Genomic DNA, 6201 nt, shown 5'->3' with positions numbered 1-6201 from the left:
ATGCATCCGAAGAAGTGGGCTGTAGTCCACGAAAGCTTATGCTCTAATAAATTTGTTAGTCTCTAAGGTGCCACAAGTACTCCTGTTCTTCTTTTTGCGGATACAGACTAACACGGCTGTTACTCTGAAAAGGATATAGGGTAATTGGAAAAAGGTTCAGAGAAGGACTTCCATATGAGGAGAGACTAAAAAGATTAGGCCTGCTCATCTTAGAAAAGAGACAACTAACTGGGATGTGCTAGAATTCTAAAGTCATGAATGGTGTGGAAAAAGTGAATAGAGATGTATTATGTTTTCACACAATACAAAAGCCAGAGGTCACCTGGTGAAATGAATAGACAGCAGGTTAAATACCAACAAGAAGTAGTAGTTTTTCACACAACACACAACTAATCTGTAGAACTCATTGCCATGGGATGTTGTGATGGCCAAAAGTATAATGGGTTCAAAAAATAACTGGATAAGTTCATGGAGGAAAGATCCATCAATGGCTATTAGCCAAGATGGTCAGGGATGCAACCGTAAGCTCGGTGCAACCCTAAATCTCTGAATGCCAGAAGTGGAAGACAGGGTTGGATCACTCCATAATTCCCTGTTCTGCACACTCCCTCTGAAGCTTTGGTATGGGCCACTGTTGGAGACAGGATACTGGTCAAGATGGACCTTAGTCTGATCCAGTATGGCAGCTATTATGTTTTTATGTCTGCCCAAGCTGCACATTATGCAGGAACTGAAAGGGTGCAAAGGTGCCTATAATCCTCCTCCAAATCTGGTGGACCTGCTCAGCTCCAATGCAATATAGAGCAGCCTCATGGATACTCTAAATTCTGTCTTTGTGTTCATGGAACCTAGGGGCTATTCTTATAGCAAGAGATATCTGAGTGCATCAGGGCGCCAGTAAACCTGGTCCATAAGGAGATGTGAGACTAGACTTCAGTGGTGGAGGAACCCTGATGGGGTTTCTGTTGGTGAGATTTAGTACATTTTTCTTATATTTATATCATTCCAAGGGTATTATGATCTGGGAATAATTGACTAGGTCTGTTTATCAGAGTGTTTTTTAAGAGATTATAAAGGATATGCAGAGCTTGAGATGGATGCACTTTTGTTGCAGAGTAGGAAACAAATAGTGAGTCAGGGAGCTTTATTTTTTTTACCTTTTATAGCTTTAAAAAAATCACTTTCCTTCTTAAAACCAGGTTCAAGAACTGATGTGTTAGACTCCCTTACAACACAGACTGCCTCACTCCCAGTGAGATGGACCACTTACCTGCTTTCTACTACTGTAAGTTGGTGTCACACGCCAAGGATCTAGAAGATCTGATGTTAAAGTGCGCTACAGTGTTGCCAACGCTCATGATTTATCATGTGTCTTGTGATATTTGATGTTGTTCTTAAAGCCACAGCTCCCAGAGAAAAGAGATTAAATGAGATTGTTGGCTTTTGTTTTTTTAAAACAAAAAGTAGCCCTTAGGTTTGCAGAGAAAAGCCCTAAAACATAATCCAACCATAACCATAAAATGCTCAGAAACGATAAAGCAAATTAAAAGAATCCCTTTTGTAAATCTCATGGTTTTTAGACCAATCTCATAATTTTGGGATACTAGCTAATGATTTTTGAATGCTTGAGGTTGGCAGTACTGCAGTAGTTTAGGTGGGAGTAAGGTACTCTGAGCGTATGAAGGAATCATCAGTAGAAGAGTGTAATTTACACATCACCTCTAAAATTGGACTTTCAGGTCAAAAGCAAGACAACTGACTAATTGTTATGGATCTTTCATTGTCCATATTCCCAGAATACATGATTTATAGTATAACTAGAGAGAAAGAGAGCGGGGAGAGAGAAATGTTTTGAGTACTGGTCTGTCGCATCTTACGCTGGGGTTACGTTCCGCAGTCAGCGCGTAAAGCGAAAATCACGTATAGTCAAAATTACATTGAGTGTAATGGCGGGCGGAATCACCTGCACTACAGGTACAGTATTAAAACTGTTATTTTTCTCTTTTTTGTTTTTGCCGACCGCGTAAAGCTGAAATCGCGCATGTTAAATGCGCGTAAGATGCGACAGACCTGTATATGTCACAAGCTTCTCCTCATCCTATGTTTACAGAATGGCTGGCAAATCCCCTCAGAATAAATCTCTTGACTAATTTCTGTCAGGATGCCCTTTAAATGTGTGGCAAGATCTCTGAAGTGGTAAGCTCCCTTTGTTTTGACAGTATTAAACATTTTTTTCCCCAATACCAAATAGGGATAATGCAGAGTCACATCCTGTTAATGTGTGTGCAGCAAGAAGTATGTTGCAGAAGTTAGGAGTGAGCGTGTCATAAATTGCATGCACGGATGTCAAGTGATGCTAGTCAGTTGTGTTGGTAATGGTGCCTGTTTCTATCCGCATGTTATCTGTGTATTCCCTGTTTGGAAAGTAATGAACAGCAAACACAAAAACATCTGTATCAAGTGACCTAATTACTATGGTTCCTTTGACACCAAAAGCCATATTGGCACACAGCATGCAGAAGCATTCTTGTGTCTGTTTCTCCTTGAGTACTGTATAAAAGTCTTGGGCTTCTTCAGCACCTCTATTGGTGATGGATTTTGCTACTTCACAATTGGAAAAGCCTCCAGCAAGGAGTGTTTGTGTTGGGTGTGCTCTTACATTCTCAGGTGCATTTTGAGCCATATATCCACAGAAGAATTTTACAAGTGACTGCTTGTTGGATGCCATGTTTAGAAACTTTTTCCATGGAGACACAGAGTGTCCACCAATCACCTGGTATTTCTTTCATCCAAACTTAGATCCTGTCCAGCACTGTTTTTCTACAGTTTTCACAGAGTTAGTGTTGTCATATCTAGCAAAGACTTCGATTACAGAATGAACTTTGTCAAATCCTTTTAGGACCTGCCTCAGGTACTCAGCAGCCAATTCATTGAATGTGCGGAATTTGTCTCCAACCATCATTTGTGTGACATCCATGACATCACTGATTTACACTGTGGTTTCTTTGTTGCATGCTCTTAGCTCATGGATTCTTGCAGTTTAAGCTTCCAGTTGATGCGCTCACAGGCGCTGGCTTTTTCCTTTGCCCAGGGATGCTCAAACCCCGCCTCCACTCCTCTCCACCCTTTCCCCCATACCTCCACCCCTGCCCCTTCCTGCCCCCGTTCTGCCCCAGGCCCCGCCCCTGCTCCACCTCTTCCCTCAAGCCCCCACCCTCAACCCGCCTCTTCCCGTCCCTGCTCTGCCCCAGCCCCGCCTCTTCCTGCCCAATTCTGCCCTCTCCCCCAAGCATGCTCCATCCCCGCTCCTCCCCCTCCCTCCCAGCGTCTCCTGCATGCTGTAGAACAGCTGATCACAGCGGCCCGAGTCACTGGAAGGGAGGGGGAGGAGTGGATCGGTGGGGCCGCCCGCATATAGGCGGGCAGGAGGCACTGCAAGGGAGGGGAGAAGCTGGCTGCCAGTGGGTGCTAAGCAGCTGCTAATTTTTTTCCATGGGTGCGCCAGCCCTGGAATCTATGGATGCCCTAGTTCACCTTCTCATTGTTGCATCAGCATGGAAGGACACAGGCACAGGTCCTATTGGGTCACTAAGACCAGTTGCCATTGAAACATCTGTATCTTGTTAAGGACTGGGCTCTGTGGAAAACAGTTTCTGGACTGAAAGCTGCTGTGATTGTCCCTCCTTTGCCAAGCTTAAATTTGGTCGTCTTGGCCATATCAGCAAATGTTTTGACATCAGATTTTCTTGACTGGGCTGAAGAAGCTATGCATCTCATCAAAATCAAGTGCACCTCTCACAAATCTCTCCCTTTGTTTTTCACCAACATATGCTATTTTCTTGCACATCTGATGTTAAATGCAGTCCAGTAGATACGTTGATAGCTATCTCTGGATGTGATTCAGGTTTGTCATATTGTTGATGACATAGTTGGTAAGAGCCATAATGTGCTCTTCATTGCTCTTCAGTACGGTATCCCTCTCCTCTACTTCTTGTTAGGCCACTTCTTTCTCTCCTAGCTTTGCATATTCACCCAGAATATGTCTTGTGAGGATCCAGCTGATAAGGCTTCTTTCTTGTCAATCCTACAATCCCACTTCTGCCCTTTGATTCTTTTCCCATGTCACTCCCATTTCCAAGAGTCTGATGCACAGCAAATTCCCCAGATTCAAAGGCACTGTGTATTTCTTTAGGGAGATTTAATATATCAAGAATGTAGATTGGTATCCACCTGGCATAGTTGGGCCTGTTTGCAGTAAAGAAGCATGGCATGCTGTGTGTAGATGAAGTTTCTAATCATCCTCTTGCTCAGCAGACGCATTTAGAAGTAGTATCTGCATAACCTGGAAAAAATGATCCCAGAACTTGAATGTAGGAGGCTGGACATGCCCCCATGATTGATATTCCTCCAGTAGTGGTAGCATATGCTGCGTGACAGCATCATCGTGCTTTTTAATTACATGCTGTAAGGACTCAGTGTCTTCAGACTCAAACACCTTTTGAGAGTCAGCCAACATTTGCAGACTAATGCTGGAACTACATGAGTACCTCCTCCCGGCTCACACCATTTAGCAAATGAATAACGTTTCAGAGCACTCAGAGGGTACATCTACACTACAGGGGGGAGTCGATTTAAGATACGCAAATTCAGCTACGTGAATAGCGTAGCTGAATTCGATGTATCACAGCCGACTTACCCCATTGTGAGGACGGCGGCAAAATCGATTTCTGCGGCTTTCTGTCGGCGGCGCTTACTATCACCTCCGCTGGTGGAGTAAGAGCGCCGATTCGGGGATCAATTGTCCCCGAGAGGTCGATTTCTACCCGCCGATTCAGGCGGGTAGTATAGACCTAGCCAGAGCCTCAAATGCTAAAGTCAAGCCATATGTGATTCAACTGTGCTCTACCAGCAAGCATTTGATCTGCGGTACAAACTGCATGCACCTCAGAATCAACAAGAAGGTCTAACAATCTGGCATCTCCCCACAATTTCTCAATGCATGCAATAAAACATCACAGGGTAAAAATGTAGAGGTAAAATTCCCAAAGTATATTGTTAGCATTACCACCATGACTACCACTATTTTTCATTTTATACAAGTATGCAGATTTGTGCTAAATTAGATTTAAATTAGATCTATATGGTACATGGTAGAATCAAAATTGCCATTTTTGTTTAGTGAGCACTGATTGAAGCCCAATATGAAGCTGTGTATTGTCATCTATAAGATTAATACCTACCTGTGCATAAGTGTCACTGAATTAAAAAGCTAGTTTTCAGAATATTTCAAAGGCTGTACTACATGATAAGCAATTACAAATTAAAAACTTCTACCAGGCAGACGAGATGGGACATTGTATGTAGAAGACAGTCAGTCATTTCTACTCACTATGCAGTACAAACAATGGGCACACAAGCTGTTGCTTCTGGTGCACAATCTTCAGTGTGAGACTGATCTGGTCAGCAAATCGTTTTTAACATTTACAATTAATATCATAATCACTTGCAAGGCACTTTTGACAATTAAAAATGTGTGATGTGAAAACATTTCATGTAAGTATATTGCAAAATGTTGATATTTGCCATCATTTCTGGAAAAAAAAACCTTGCCCATGCAAAAATTAAGGTATTGAAATTAACAAACAGTAAAACTGTAGTCATAGTCATGCTGCAGTGTTTCTGGAACTGTGCAAAAAACGATGCTCTCTCATTTTGGATATTATTGTTCCACAGCAATACAGGTTTAACAGCTCCACATCAGACCTCATCTAAATGTACATAAAATAAGCTTTCAAATTATATATGATCTGAGTGTGTGTAGGGTGGATACCTTACACTCTAAAATATGGCCTTTTTGGAGAATTGCTGCATGCCTATACTGACTAGAACTGGATCCATCCAGTGATTTATAGATGAAAGTCTTCATATCCCATTACCAAATCTCTGAGACAACTGGTTCCACTTTATTTCATTATAGGGTTACCATACGTCCGGATTTTCCCGGACATGTCCAGCTTTTTGGGACTCAAATCCCCGTCCGGGGGGAAATCCCAAAAAGCCGAACATGTCCGGGAAAATCCGGCGCCGCTGGGCCGGGGGCCGGCCCAGGGCCGGCGGTGCTAGGCGGCCGGGGAGTGCGCCGGGCGGCCGGGGGGTGCGCCGGGAACCGGCAGTGCCAGGCAGTGCGCCGGGCGGCTGGGC

General features: G+C 43.4%; 1 long non-coding RNA gene across 1 annotated transcript in view; it reads left to right on the top strand.

The window, feature by feature from the left end:
* LOC117873076 overlaps positions 1-6201 on the top strand; it is a 21198-nt gene that overhangs the window by 8222 nt on the left and 6775 nt on the right. The window contains exon 2 of the long non-coding RNA XR_004644641.1: positions 1200-1285. This is a non-coding gene — a long non-coding RNA (uncharacterized LOC117873076). The remainder of the gene's footprint in view (positions 1-1199; positions 1286-6201) is intronic.

This window comes from Trachemys scripta, chromosome 2, assembly GCF_013100865.1.
Source record: "Trachemys scripta elegans isolate TJP31775 chromosome 2, CAS_Tse_1.0, whole genome shotgun sequence".
Taxonomy (NCBI): Eukaryota; Metazoa; Chordata; order Testudines; family Emydidae; genus Trachemys; species Trachemys scripta.
The sequence above is the reverse complement of the archived record's forward strand: the minus strand, read 5'-3'. Positions and strand labels throughout refer to the sequence as shown.